This window comes from Emydura macquarii, unplaced genomic scaffold (assembly GCF_026122565.2).
Source record: "Emydura macquarii macquarii isolate MOO-44397 ecotype Brisbane River unplaced genomic scaffold, CSIRO-AGI_Emac_v2 contig_3450, whole genome shotgun sequence".
NCBI lineage: Eukaryota > Metazoa > Chordata > Testudines > Chelidae > Emydura > Emydura macquarii.
In genome coordinates, this window is record NW_027133587.1 from 656,210 (window position 1) to 671,933 (window position 15,724).

At 47.8% G+C, this 15,724-nt stretch overlaps 1 pseudogene; it reads right to left on the bottom strand.

The window, feature by feature from the left end:
• The window catches only part of LOC137144292 (zinc finger protein 850-like), a 275,276-nt pseudogene that overhangs the window by 125,630 nt on the left and 133,922 nt on the right, over window positions 1-15,724 (bottom strand).

Genomic DNA, 15,724 nt, shown 5'->3' on the forward strand with positions numbered 1-15,724 from the left:
TGGTTTTCCATCAAATTGTGCACTCACCTTCTACTAAGTTTGTTTATGCTATATTTCCCTAGTTTGCTTTTGAGATGGTCATATGAGACAGAATCAAAAGCCTTACTAAATTCGAGATAAATCACATCTACTGCTTCCCCTCTAGCCATACGACTTGTGCTCCTGTCAAAGGACAATATTTGGTAGGTTTGACATGATTTGTTCTTGACAAATACACATTAACTGCTACTTATCACCTTGCTATCATCTATTCCCCTTCGCTTTGTGACTTTCCCCAGCTCTCTGTGCTGCATGGTCTCTCTAGAGCCACTTGTTTAAACCTGCAAGTGACTGGTGATCTATTCCCCATGCTGCAGAGGAAGGCAAAAAAATCTCAGTGTTTCTGCCAAGCTGCCCCAGATGAAAATTCCTTCCTGGCCCTAAATATGGTGATCAGTTAGATCCTGAGCATGTGGGCAAGATTCAGCAGCCAGACACCTGGAAAAGAGCCCGCGGCAGTAATTCAGAGTCTTCCCCATGTCCCATCGCTGGCTATTGGGGATATTTGCTATTAGGAGTTGCAGATCAGCTACATACCACTGTAGGCAGTTTCATCATCCCTTCATAAACTTATCAAGCTCAGCCTTGAAGCCAGTTGGGTATTTTGTCCCCACTGCTCCCCTTGGGAGGCTGTTCCAGAATTTCACTCCTCTGATGGCTAGAAAACTTCATCTAATTTCAAGGCTAACCTTGCTGAGAATCAGTTTATATCCATTTCTTCTGGTGTCAACATTGGTGCTTGACTTTGATTTATGTCGTTATTATTGTAACAAAAGACTCTGCAGCAGGAAAAACTGACATTAAACTTTATTTTCCCCCTTTCTCTCCATCATGCACGAGTATAGTACAAACACCTCCTACAGCTGGAATTAGAAGGAGATACAGAGGCATGTTGCGACTGTTTCTGACTTTCTCAACTGATGCAAGGATGGCTCTGACAGCTCCCGGTACAACCCAGCCCCTTGTATCCCCCATGGTGTGTTGAACGTGCTGCTGGGATTTGGGACATTAATTCTCTCTCTGTTGATAATGTGATTAGAAGCCAATGGGACTGAAATTAAACCAATCCCAGACAAGAAAAAAAGCAACACAACCCTGTATTGGCTAGGACTCAAACCCGGATCAACTGCTTGGAAGGCAGCTACGCTCACCACTATACCACCAATGCATCTGGCAGGCCTCTGCATTCTAGGTGCCACGTGTGCTTGTGAAATGAGTCATTCCCACCAAGCAAAGGCACAGAATGGATGGGCTGGAGGCAACATGTCAGCTGTGAACAGAGACAGGGTCCCAGTGAGACTGAAAGATGGGGGGGCTCCACACCCCAGGGTGAGGAGGGGTCCAGCCTCTCCCCTCCAAGAAGGGTTATGAAAATAAATTACCATAATGACAAATCTGACCTGAGACAGCTCCTTTTATAGTGAATGTTGGTGTTTGTTCCTGCTACATACAGGAGGGTTTGTTGTTGCTGATCCCAATCCTGGGGCTGTCACTGTGCTGAAGAAGGGAGATGATTTTCACAGGGACGGCCACCTCGTTGTAAGCATGTTAATCTGTCACCTTTTAGTGGGGGTTTGGTCCATGGATGCGGCCACCAACCTTCCACGGTCACTCCTGAGGAAATTAAGTTTCTGCACAAAATAACAAAACTTTCCAGCGAAACGATGGAAAGGAAATGGCCACACGATAGCATTAGGACATGGAAATCTAAGAACAGGATTCCTCTATGTGCATTTACTCCAACAAGTGATTTATCTCCCCTCACTTGCATCTGAAGAGCTGGTTAGTTTTACCCTTGGTTAACTGCAGAGCTGATGCAATTTTATTGACCGTGACACGAGGATTGAAGGATTATATCAAATTCTTAAAAAACATGTAAAATAAATTGTAGTCTGAATTTGATCTTCCTGTTGTTAAAGGCGGGTTTCCCCAATTGAGTTCCAAATGCTCTTCTCGAAATGCCCCCGGGATCCCTGCACTCCCCAGCAGGAGTGAAAGGAGAAACCCCCAGCACCGCCCTTAACGCCAGGCTTATTTACCAGGGGTGGGGGAACTGACTTCTTTGCTGCTGAGAAGGGAGCCTGGACAGTGCTCTGGGAATCAGGGATTCCCTCCTGACCTGGTCTGCTTCTGTGCTCCCCTCAGGCCCTGTTTCTGGCTCCTCAACAACTCCCCAAGCCTTCCTGGTGCCGCTGGCTGTGCATGAGGATCATAATGTGAAGGGCCTGAGTCCAACCCTCAGGAGAGTCAGCAGTTTTGCTCCCTACTTTAGACTTGTCCAAGCAGAGCTCCGGGGAACCCCAGAGAATAAAGACTCGACCAGACGGATGGCTGGGCAGCATCCTGCATGGCCGGCTCACACAGACTTTTCTAAAACACCGACTCTTTCCGCTTCTGTGTGACCCTTGAACACAGCTGGAAATCCCAAAGGCTAGAAGGGATTTTCCACAGACAATGAGTCCCTACTAGGCTGTGTCTCCCCAGGCACGTTCCGGGGGGCTCCTGCCCCCATCCCAGGACGGGTGGGGCAGTAACCTCACTGCACCCCTTTGTGATGCCCAGGGACCCTGTAGGGGCAGCAGCTCCATGCTAAGCTCTAGGGCTCCCCAAAGCACCTGCTGGGGGAGGGGGCAGTTCAACCCCCAAGTCAGGGGGTGTCTGCTGCCTGGAGGTGACCATATCCTCACAGCCCCTCCCCTTCACACTGACACCCCATAACCCTCCGCCTCACACCCGCTCCCATCACAGCAACACCCCATTCTCCCTCCCCTCACAGTGACACCCCCATGGCCACAATGACCCCCTGGAGTTTCATCGCCCCAAGAACTTTCCCCCTGTGGGCCAGACTCCTTGTGCCCCCATGAGCTGGGCTCGGTGAGGGTAGGGCCTGGGTTTTCCACCCTCTGCTCCCCCCTAGGTAGGAGTTTCCCATGCTGGACTCAAGACTTGCTGCCCCTCGGCCCCTCCTCGGGGGGTCTGAGGAGTTTTGGGAGACGCTGCGGGAGGGGCTATGAGTGGTTTATGGGGTGTCAGGGGGATCCATGCAGAGCATTGGGGGCTACAGTAAATGGGGGGTGCTGGAGCACCTCAGGTAGCAGGACAAGGTCTGACTCCCCATGCACTGCAGACACCCCAATCCCAGCTGTGGGGATGGGGGGTTACAGGCTGCTCCCTCATCCCCCAGTCAGGAGCCCCCTGAGCCCAGCTGGCAGAAAGCAGGAGCCACAGAGCCATTCCTGTTCTTGGGGGGCTGGGGAAGGCTGGGCTGGGATACAGCTTTACAACCCTGAACCATTCACAAATCAGCGGCCACGTGCTGTGTCTTGCACAAGCAGTATGTGCCAGGCGAGAGGCTGGCAGCAGTTTTGATACCCAGGGCATGGTCTGTCAGCCGCCAGGGGATGGAGGGTGGTGAATGTGGCTAACACGGAGGTACGCTTTGTTCACCGGTGAGATTATGCTGCGTCCTGAGAGCGGGACCAGACAGGGAAGTGAAGGCTTTTTCCCGCATATGATGACGTCATGTGAGCAATGGGGGACGTTGCACCCCAGGAACAATATCCATCCACTCCCCCAAGCGGAATCAGAGCTATAACCTACGGCTCCAAACAGGGCTGTCCCTTGGGGGGTGCGGGGCATGAGACAATTCCACCACCCCCGGCGACAGCAGGGGTGGCAGTGCCCCACATGGGGGTGGGATCTGTGGGCCCGTTTCCCCCTCTCTCCCTCCACCCTCATCGACAGTAGTGGTGACAGCAGGGAGGGCCCAGCCAGCATGTGGGGTCCCCCAGAGCGCAGGGTCCAGGGCGGTCGCCCCTATTCGCCGTACCGCATTCTGGATCCAGGGTCCATGTGGTGCCTCTGGCCAGGTCACTCTGCATTTTTGGAGTGAAGGAAAGGAAATGGTGCTGACTGCCGGGTGCCTTGCTTTCCTGAACTCGGTTCCTGTTTTCCCAGTGAAAACGCTGCGTGTGTGATATGACATTGATGTACGCAGCCGCTCGAGGCCTGCCGCTACAGAGACGTGGTTCAGAGAGTTCTTACACGTTGTCCAGACAATTGCTGACCTAACTGGTTTGTAGCTATTACACGCTTTGACTGACAACTGACCCCCAAGTCCTTCTTTGTTTGTTTTCTGTTTTGGGGTGTCTGTGCTGGGGACGCATCTGAGCATAATGTTGATGTCCCTGGCCCCGGAATGTGGCCATGTAGGTAGATCATGGTGACCTTTGGAGGGGAAAGAGTCCTCATAATAAGTGAGGGGCTCCCAAAGCCATCCCAAAAACTCAGCAGCAAGGGTCCATGCTAAGAGCTGACATCAGAAACCGACAGGTCTCAGCCCCCTCTGTTTATTTAATAATTAAGAAGCTCAAGCCAGGGTAAAGATCAAAAGCATGTCTCTCTCACGAACAGAAGTTGGTCCAGTAAAAGATATTACCTTCCCTACATTTTGTCTCTGACATAGACAGGGGAAAACGAGTGGTTTCTCTGTATCAAACTATTTCTTTAATGCGGCCAGTTCCACGATAACATTATATTTGTTTTTCATGTCATAAAATAAGATCTGTTATTTTCACTAACTTTCAGACTAAGCCTGATATGCGTTACTGTGTTATTTAGAGACCTGACTGCTGCTTTCCAAAGTGTCATTACCTGATAATTTCTACATGCTAGTGTATATCTCTGGGCTTTCCAGTTCTTGGGGAGAAAAAGCTAAAACCTCTGAGTTTTAGAAACAAAAAGTGAATTGGGATGGTGGCAGCCATGGTGCCAGAAAAAGCATTTGTCTTTCTTTCCCTTATGATGACAACACCCAGCACGGAGGTGGTGAAAATTCTTCCCTGAGGGAATGGCTTTGACTCCCTTTTCTTTGCGTCTTCTCACCTTTACCAGAGCAATTGGAGGGATATGATTTGTTTTAAAGGACTGCTGGCCAACAAGTATTTTCATTGTTTTCTTCCTAAGTGTTTATCTCTGCAATCAGCCTTGGTAGCTGGTTAATATCTAGTGGGCAGCCAGTATCTCCCTCCATATTTTAATTAAAGGGCAAAAAACATCATTAACATAGAGTTAAGGATGCCTGGTGGGATATCATCCCTGGCAGAAAATCAACTTCAGCACAACGCATGTGTCTGAAAACCAGAAAATGCACTGTTAAGGTTGTCCACATAACCTTAACTATGCCCTCTCTCAGGAATGCCCCAATGGGCCTTCTTAACACACATTTATTTCCTCTGTCACTATCACAGTGTCTGGATTGTACAAGCTTTTCACCTCCATTTACAGCCCTTCAACCAGCCCCCCCCAATGTCGGCTGGGCCAGACCAGGCAGCAAGCCAGAGAGGGGCGCAAGCTGGGCTTGGCCGTGATAGTGACTGCATGATAGTGACTGCAAACACACACACACACACACTCCCAAGATCCTGGCCAGGGGAGCTTATTTTCTTTTGCAGTGCTGTGAGCACTGCAGGACACAGCTGGAGTTGAGATCAGTGCCCCCCAGCTGCTCCTCTGTGAAAACCACAGGGTTAATGTAGAGGGACCATTTAGAATCTGAAGTGGGCTGGTGAATCCAGATTCCTTATGGTTCTGACCCAGATTGCGTACTGATAGAAATGTGACTTGCTCTCTGTTTATGTTTTTTATTAAAAGGCATAAACAAATCAAATGAAGAACACACGTCACCACGGCTAACCAACTATACATGCTACCGAACTAACTATGAGTTGAACACACAGTTATGAAGTTCAGATCGACTCAGGAAATCAGTGAGTTAATTGACGTTGCATTGAAATCTGGTTACCACTTTAGTCAAAGCATCAGATTAACACAAGAGATATTCAAAGTTACAACTGGGCTGGGACAGCCAGCTCTGGTTTGGAGGACTCAGGATGTGGGGCTAAAAATTGCAGTGTGGAAGCCCAAATGTTTACACCGCACTTTTGAGTCCTGCAGTCCGCGTCGACTCACATGAGCTCGGAGATTCAGGCACTGCAGGCTTTTTATTGCGGGGCAGAAGTATCCAAAGTTATAGCCCCCCAATCAGAGAACTTCACCAACGCAGTGCAATCCACACAGCACTAGTTGGATAGTTCAATACCGAAATAAAATGATAAATAATTACGCTACAACATCAAAGGCAATTCAGTTGTCCTGCTTAGATTTCACTATTGGCTAAATCCTTCTCTTTCTCCCTCCAACACAGATACAGACTTTTTAAAGGCTTTAATAAGCAGAAGTTGAGTGGCTCTGAATGAATAGTTTCTAGCTGACAGCTAAAGATCTAAAGAATCTTTAGATTCTTTCACACAATGAAGAACGCACTCAGTGATTTTGTGAGACAGTTGTAGGTCTATTTAGATTTGGCTAGCTATTCTGTTTGTCACCATCCCTGCATGCATATTACAGGTGGTTGACACAGATGAATGTACGAAGCCACACTGTCACCCACTATTATTATGAAAAGGCAGGGACAGCTCTGATGTCATGACTTCCTTCCCCAGTGGGAAGCCATCTCTCACAGAGGGCTTGTTGACCCGAAAGGGGAAGGGCGTCAGCCTTTACCTTGATCTTTATGGTTGATGATTCCATCTTACCCCCACTTTACGGTTTCTCCCCTGGGGTCTCAGAGCAAATCAGGTGTAAAGTAGGTGTTGGATACAGACAATGAGGCAGACTTCAGGCTAATGAGAGTTTGGAAAAAGCTAGTTTTGAGGTTTCCAAAGCCTGGCCTGAGAGTTACAGTCATCCTCTAACAGCTTGTAGGAGAGTAAAGAGTTAAAAGCTGGACAAGTAGTCAGGCCTAAATTACAGGGAATGGGGTCAAGGCATGGGCAAATCTTGTTAATTGGTGTGAATTTTAGTTAGAGTCTGTTATCTTTTTCTTCTCTTCTCTTCCTGGCCATCTGCACAGGGGATGAGGCTAACTATTGCCACTCCTGCGCAAGGCCTTTGGTGGGAAGAAAGCATTATGGTCCTTCCCCCTGGCATAGAATCATAGAATATTAGAGTTGGAAGGGACCTCAGGAGGTCATCTAGTCCAACCCCCTGCTCAAAGCAGGACTAACCTCTGCTATATCATCCCAACCAGGGCTTTGTCAAGCCTCAGCTTAAAAACCTCTAAGGATGGAGATTCCACCACCTCCCTAGGTAACCCATTCCAGTGCTTCACCACCCTCCTAGTAAAACACTTTTTCCTAATGTCCAACCTAGACCTCCCCCCCTGCAACTTGAGACCGTTGCTCCTTGTTCTGTCATCTGCCACCACCGAGAACAGCCTAGCCCCATCCTCCCTAGAACCCCCTTTCAGGTAGTTAAAGGCCGCTATCAAATCCCCCCTCACTCTTCTCTTTTGCAGACTAAACAAGCCCAGTTCCCTCAGCCTCTCCTCATAAGTCCTGTGCTCCAGCCCCCTAATCATTTTTGTTGCCCTCCGCTGGACTCTCTCCAACTTGTCCACATCCTTTTTGTATTGGGGGGCCCAAAACTGGACACAATATTCTAAATGCGGCCTCACCAATGCCGAATAGAGGGGAATAATCACTTCCTGTGACCTGCTAGCAATGCCCCTCCTAATGCAGCCCAATATGCCATTGGCCTTCTTCCCAACCAGGGCACACTGCTGACTCATATCCAGCTTTTTATCCACTGTTACCCCCAGGTCCTTTTCTGCAGAGCTGCTGCCCAGCTCGTCGGTCCCCAGTCTATAGCTGTGCATGGGATTCTTTCTTCCTAAGTGGAGGACTCTGCACTTTTCTTTGTTGAACCTCGTTAGATTTCTTTTGGCCCAATCCTCCAGTTTGTTTAGGTCACTCTGTATCCTATCCCTACCTTGCAGGGTATCTACCACTCCCCCCAGCTTAGTGTCGTCCGCAAACTTGCTGAGGGTGCAATCTACCCCATCCTCCAGATCATTAATAAAGATGTTGAACAAAACCGACCCCAGGACCGACCCCTGGGGAACTCCGCTTGTGACCGGTTGCCAGCTAGACATGGAGCCATTGATCACTACTCGTTGAGCCCTATGCTCTAGCCAGTTCACTATCCATTTTATAGTCCATTCATCCAACCCATACTTCTTTAACTTGCTGATAAGAATACTGTGAGAAACCGTATCAAAAGCTTTGCTAAAGTCAAGGTATATCACATCCACCGCCTTCCCCACATCCACAGAGCCAGTCACCTCATCATAGAAAGCAATCAGGTTGGTCAGGCATGACTTTCCCTTGGTGAATCCGTGTTGACTGTTCCTGATCACCTTCCTCTCTTCCAAGTGCCTTAAAATGGATTCCCTAAGGACCTGCTCCATGATCTTTCCAGGGATTGAGGTGAGGCTGACCGGTCTGTAGTTCCCCGGATCCTCTTTCCTCCCTTTTTTGAAGATGGGCACTAGATTTGCTTTTTTCCAGTCCTCAGGGACCTCCCCCTGTTGCCACGAGCTTTCAAAGATAATAGCCAATGGCTCTGAAATCACCTCAGCCAACTCCCTCAGCACCCTCGGGTGCATTGCATCCGGCCCCATGGACTTGTGAATGTCCAATCCTTCTAAATAGTCTTGGACCCGTTCCTTCAGCACCGTGGGATGTTTGCCTCCTTCCCATTCTGTGCCACCCAGTACAGCAGTCTGGGAGCTGATCTTGTCTGTGAAGACAGAGGCAAAAAAGGCATTGAGTACCTCAGCTTTCTCCACATCCTCCGTCACTAGGTCGCCTCCCTCTTTCTTTAAGGGGCCTACACTTTCCCGAATCTTCCTCTTGTTGGCAACATGCCTGTAGAAACCCTTTTTGTTCCCCTTCACGTCCCTTGCTAGCTGCAACTCCAATTGTGCTTTGGCCTTCCTCATTTCATTCCTGCACGTTCGAGCAGTGTTTATATAATCCTCCCTAGTCATCTGACCAAGCTTCCACTTCTTGTAAGCTTCTTTTTGCGTTTAAGTTCGCCAAAGACTTCTTTGTTAAGCCAAGCTGGACGCCTACCATATTTTCTATTCTTTCTGCACATCGGGATGGTTTGCTCTTGTGCCCTCAATAAGGTCTCCTTAAAATATAGCCAGCTCTCTTGGGTTCCTTTCCCCCTCATATTAGCCTCCCAGGGAATCCTGCCCATCAGTTCCCTGAGGGAATCAAAGTCCGCTTTTCTGAAGTCCATGGTCCGTATCCTGCTGTTCCCCTTTCTTCCTTTCATCAGGATCCTGAACTCGACCATCTCATGGTCACTGCTGCCTAGGTTGCCACCCACTTCTACTTCTCCTACCAAATCTTCCCTGTTTGTGAGCAGCAGGTCAAGAGAAGCACGGCCCCTAGTTGGTTGCTCCAGCACTTGCACCAGGAAATTGTCAGCGACACTCTCCAAAAACTTCCTGGATTGTTTGTGCTCTGCTGTATTGCTCTTCCAGCAGATGTCAGGGTGATTGAAGTCTCCCATGAGAATCAGGCCCTGTGAACTGGAAACTTTCCCCAGTTGAGTAAAGAAAGCCTCATCTACCTCATCCTCCTGGTCTGGTGGTCTGTAACAGACACCCACCACGACATCACGCTTATTGTTCTTGCTTCTAAGCTTAACCCAGAGACACTCAACTGACTTATCTCCAGTTTCATACTGGAGCTCAGAGCAGTCATAGTGCTCTCTTACATACAGTGCAACTCCTCCCCCTTTCGCCCCTGCCTGTCCTTCCTGAACAGTTTATACCCATCCATGACAGCGCTCCAATCGTGAGAGTTATTCCACCAAGTCTCAGTTATTCCAATCATGTCGTAGTTTCTTGACTGTGCCAGGACTTCCAGTTCCTCTTGCTTGTTTCCCAGGCTTCTTGCATTTGTGTACAGGCACTTGAGATAAGTAGCCGACTGGCGTACTTTCACAGTATGAATCAGGAGGCCTCCCCTGCTGCCCCCTCCTCCTTCTGCTTCCTTGCGGTGTCCCTCTTCCCCACTAACGTTCGGGCTTAGGTCCCCGTCCCCCGTCAAAACTAGTTTAAAGCCCTCCTCACTAGGTTAGCCAGCCTGTCTGCGAAGATACTCTTCCCTGTCTTCGTTAGATGAATCCCGTCTCTTCCTAGTAGTCCTTCTTCCTGAAACAACATCCCATGATCGAAGAATCCAAAGCCCTCTCTTCGACACCACCTGCGTAACCACGCATTTACTTCCACAATGCGACGGTCCCTACCTGGGCCTTTTCCCTGAACAGGGAGGATGGATGAGAACACCACTTGCGCTTCAAACTCCTTTATCTCTTTTCCCAGAGCCACATAGTCTGCAGTGATCCGCTCAAGATCATTCTTGGCAGTGTCATTGGTGCCCACGTGGAGAAGCAGGAAGGGGTAGCGGTCTGAGGACTTGATAAGTTTTGGCAGTCTCTCCGTCACATCCCGAATCCTAGCTCCAGGCAAGCAGCACACTTCTCTAGTTTCCCGGTCCGGACGGCAGATGGATGACTCCGTCCCCCTTAGGAGGGAGTCCCCGACCACCATCACCCTTCTCTTCCTCTTGGGAATGGTGGTCGTGGAACCCCCATCCCTAGGAGAATTCATCCCTTGCCTTCTGATCAAATGGGTCTCCTTCTGATCCATTCCCTCTGAAGGGTCCTCCAAATCATTCTCCGCTGTAGTACTTGTGCAGAGAGGATGAAAACGATTCCTTACTTCTATCTGCATGGTGGGCACATGGGTTCTCTTTCTTCGGGAGGTCACATGCTGCCAATTTCCTTCCCCGTTCTTCATTTTCGCCTGCCCGGCCTTCTCTGAATCTTGCTTACCCTCTGCCTGTGCCTGATGGAGAAAGACATTGTTTTCTGTAATGCACCGCAGGGTTGACATTTGGGCCTCTAGTCCTTTAACCTTCTCTTCCAATAAGGCAACCAGCCTGCACTTGGTACAGATGAAGTCATCTCTATCCTGGGGGAGGAAGACAAACATAGCACACCCAGTGCAGGTGACAACAACAGATCGCTCCATCTCCATATCTCTGCTCTGAGAGCCTCCTCAGCAATGCCTGAAAGGCAAACACCTGCAGTGGGCTCTCTCCGCAGGCGAACTCCCAGGCAAACTCCCTCCTTCTCCTTCTGTTAGCCGCCCCTCTGTTCGCTGCTCAGCTGCTTCGCAGCTGGCTGCCTTTTATAAGGCATACCTTTACTTCAAAGAATGTTAGTGTAATATTAATAGGTTATAAGGTGATATGCCTGCCCTCTGTATGGTAAACCTGTAAACAACAAACAGGGGCGGGTATAATTGTATTCATCATGTAGTTGTCAATATTCATTTTATAGGTGTCAATGTAACCAAATAAGAGTGTATGGGGAGTTGCTGGCAATGTACACAGTTACATACTGTTATAGATAAAAGAATTGTAAAGTAACCCCCTCGTTGCTCACTCGTGGTGTCGAGGTGGAACAAGCAGGCAATAAAGGGTTCCATCTGCCCAATCCACCCCCGGGACAACCTATTTGGTTATATATAACACAGCTGAGTCTTAAATAAGTGAGCACTTGGAAGATTTTAACAAAAGAACCACAGACTGCATCAGGCATCAACCACCACTCTTAAAAATAATTGTGGATATCCCATGACAGATGTCATACTTTTCCTTCACAAACTAGTTGGAAGGAACTCAGTTACCCTTGCAGTCTAATGGGATGAGAGTAAAACGTGTCTCCTTAAGGAGTTTTCTCCTTCACAGAAATTAACTTCTCCAAATACATTCCATTTGAAATAGAAATAATTAAAGTCTAGACTACGAGAGTCCTGTAGCACTTTAAAGACTAACAAATTTATTTTCTGTAGGCATAAGCTTTCATGGGTTGTAACCCACTTCTTCAGATTGAAGAAGTAGAAATCAAAAAGCAGGTATATATATCCAAGTTTAAGGAACAAGTAAAACTTAAACTTGGATATATATATATACCTGCCTTTTGATTTCTACTTCTTGCATCTGAAGAAGTGGGTTATAACCCACGAAAGCTTATGCCTACAGAAAATAAATTTGTTAGTCTTTAAAGTGCTACAGGACTCTCGTTGTTTTTGCTGTATGCAGACTAACACAGCTACCCCTCTGTAAAAGTCTAGACTGTGTCTGTATTCTCACATACGTTTTTCCTCTCACATATTCCCCACCCAATCTTTGGACTGAGGTTTTACATTAGTATTCCTTAGTCAAAATCTTCCCCATGGGGAAGCACTGGTAGTGTAGTCTTTCAGAGCAGCAGGTAGTGGAGGAGAAGTGATGCAGATACAAAATACAAGAGTAAAACTAAGGGCTTGTCTCTACTACAAATTTAAATTGACTTAAACTAAGTCGACGTACAACCATCACAGTGGACAAATTGTAGAGAGTCCAGCAGAGGGCAACAAAAATGTTTAGGGGGCTGGAGCACATGATTTATGAAGAGTGGCTGAGGGAACTAGGCTTGTTTAGTCTGTAAAAGAGAAGAATGAGGGGAGATTTGATAGCAGCCTTCAACTACCTGAAGAGGGAATCCAGGGAGGATGGAGCTAGGCTGTTCTCAATGGTGGCAGATGAAAGAACTAGTTGCAAGAACAAGAACAAGTTGCAGTGGGGGAGGTCTAGGTAGGATATTAGGAAAAACTTTTTCCCTAGGAGGGTGGTGAAGCACTGGGATGGGTTACCTAGGAAGGTGGTGAGATCTCCATCCTTAGAGGTTTTTAAGGCACGGTTTGGCAAAGCCCTGGCTGGGATGGTTTAGTTGGGGTTGGTCCTGCTTTGAGCAGAGGGTAGGACTAGATACCTCCCAAGGTCCCTTCCAAACCAAATCGTCTATGATTCATGTCCACACTATGCTCCTTCTGTCAGCAGTATGCGTCCTCACCAGAAGCACTACCACCAGCTGAAGTGGGACATTGTGGGACATTGAGAACGAAACCCCAGCAGCCCCAGCCCCGATAGTCTGAGTGATCAGCCGGGCACTTGGGGCTGACGGCCAACCGCCTATGTAAGTAATGCAGTACCTATACGGACACCGCATTGCCCAAAATACATTGATGTACGCGCTACGCCTCTCACGGAGGTGAAGTTATGATGTCGGTGTAGTGGGATGTCTTACCTTGGCGGAAGCCGCATCGCAGCGTAGACCCTGACTTAATGAAGTTGACATAAGCCACCTTTCGTTGACCTAGCTCTGTAGGGCAGACCAGACCTTCGACAAACCCAGAGAAACAGAACTCAGCATTCATGAGTTCTGCAGTCTGAACAGGGAGTCTCACTTACCATAGCTTCTTCCTCTGGGGTGAAAACCACAAACTGGAGGCCTGCTATTTCTACCTGAGTTCTTGACCTCGGTCAGAGGAAATTCACACTTCTTTAGAAAAGAATGTTTTTCCAAACTACCCAAAATCTCTGCAGTGTTAATGAGGAAAAGCACCCCCAAAATATGCCCAGTTCATTTCTTTAATCTGATGGCACAGGTGTAAGTTAGGCACTTGATACAAGCCTGGATCTGAATCGCCAGAAGCTACCAGAGGTGGGGTTTCTTTTCAAAAATAGTTATTTTTTGTCACTATCTCACATTTCACAGTAATTTTATTTTATACACATTTGCAGCACCCACAAAGAGTGAGTTCGACACCACTGCCGCATCCATTTCCTCCACATCTGCATCATTTGGGACAGCATTTCCCAAATCACAGGAAAAGCTAGGAGATCTCTGCAGGGGTAACCTCTTGTAGGGCCTGGGTCACAACATCTTTCAGAACCAACATACTTACATTTTCCCAGTTCCAAGTCACTTACTGTGGAATTATCTTCCCAGATCATCTGAGACCGATCTAAAGAGTTGGAGAACACTGTAATTTGGTTACCTCAGTTCGTTGCACAGTTTAGGGTGTGCTGCTGTTCACCATTTCAGACTGGAGATTTAAAAACAGCACTGTTTCCTTGGTGACGTGTTCAACAGCATGGAGTATTATCCCTTTTTGACTGAGCGGCACTTGAACTTCTTGCACGTCATCACTGACAGGTGTGGGGAAAAAAAGCAAAACTAAATGAAGAACTAATGAGTCTGATTTAGGATCAAAGACATCCGAGAGTGATTATAAAGTACAGAGATCTGAGGACACTGCATTGTGGGATACTTTGGGAGATGGAGGGATAGAATGCGAAGAAAATCAACTCTACATTGCATTGAAGAAATTGACACTGCTGTGGTGATGGGGAGGAGAGAATTCCTCCAACTCACCCCATCTCTTGCCGGTGTCCCAGTGGGTGAAATGACACTTTTTTCCTGCCCCTGCTCTTTGATATATTTAAATATATTTTAAATGAGAAAAATGGTGCAAAACTAACTGCTGTTCAGCACAACCCAGGGCAATTACTTGGTAACTCCAAGAATTGATTTGCAGTATGAGGCACAGTATAAGTGTGATGCTCAAGGTTGGTTTAGACTAGGACAAGTGATGGGGGCTGGGTGAGATGATGAGGAAATGGGTAGATAACCCTGGCCATTGTACGTCAGCTATGTCTCAACTGCAAGAATAGTTCTGTTTTAACATCAGGATAGCTAACTCAAGGTAGCTAACTCCATGGAAAATCCAGTGGAGAAAAGACCCAGGTAGATTTTACCTTGATGTAGCTAGTGTAGGTCACCATATATCTCCCACCTGGGGCTGATGGAGATTCTTGGTAGGAGGGATATATACTGCCATGATTCATGGGACAAAGGAGTTGATAGAAAGGACCCCAGGATTCACCCCAAAAAAGGACAAGCTGCAAAATGTAAGACTGTCCAACTCTCTTGGGGCACCTGGGAGACCACAGTGACATAAATGGCGCAAATGGCCTCAAAAGTCACCATGTGGGAATTAGCAAAAATGTTCAAGAAAAAAAAATCTCTTTTGTTGGCCCTAGGCAAGTTTTTTATGATGTTGATCAACCTTGTGGATCTTCTGATGCGCTGCTAGGTTTGAATTCATGACAAAGCTTTTCCTGCACTCTGAGCAGATGTAGGGCCTCTCACCCGTGTGGATTCTCTCATGCCTGATAAGGTGTGAGCTGTCAGTGAAGCTTTTCCCACACTCAGCGCATTCATAGGGCCTTTCTCCTGTGTGGATTCTCTGATGTCTAATAAGGACTGAGCTCTGAGTGAACTTTTTCCCACACTCACAGCATTCATAGGGTCTCTCTCCTATGTGGACCCTCTCATGTCGAATAAGAGAGGAGCTGTCAACAAAGCTTTTCCCACACTCACCGCATTCATAGGGTTTTTCTCTTGTGTGGATTCTCTGATGCTTAATAAGGGCTGAGCTATCACTGAACCGTTTCTGACACGCTGTGCATGCGTAAGGTCTTTCTCCTGTGTGGATTCTCTGATGCCGAATCAGGGCCGAGCTCTGAGTGAAGTTTTTCCCGCACTCACAGCATCCATAGGGGCGCTCGTCCATGTGGAGTCTCTGATGCCTAATGAGGTGTGAGCTCTGAGTGAAGCTTTTCACGCACGCAGAGCATTTGTAGAGTCTTCCTCCCTGGTGCATCTTGTCATGTATAATAAGTGCTGAGCTGGCAGTGAAGCTTTTCCCACACTCACAGCATTCATAGTCCCTCTCTCCCATGTGGATTTTCTGGTGCGTAATAAGAGCTGAGAGGTAACTGAAGTTTTTCCCACACTCACTGCATATGCTGTTTCTCTCTCCCACGGGGATTCTCTGCTGGGCTGTGGTTTCTTTGAGGTCTTTGTGAGTTTG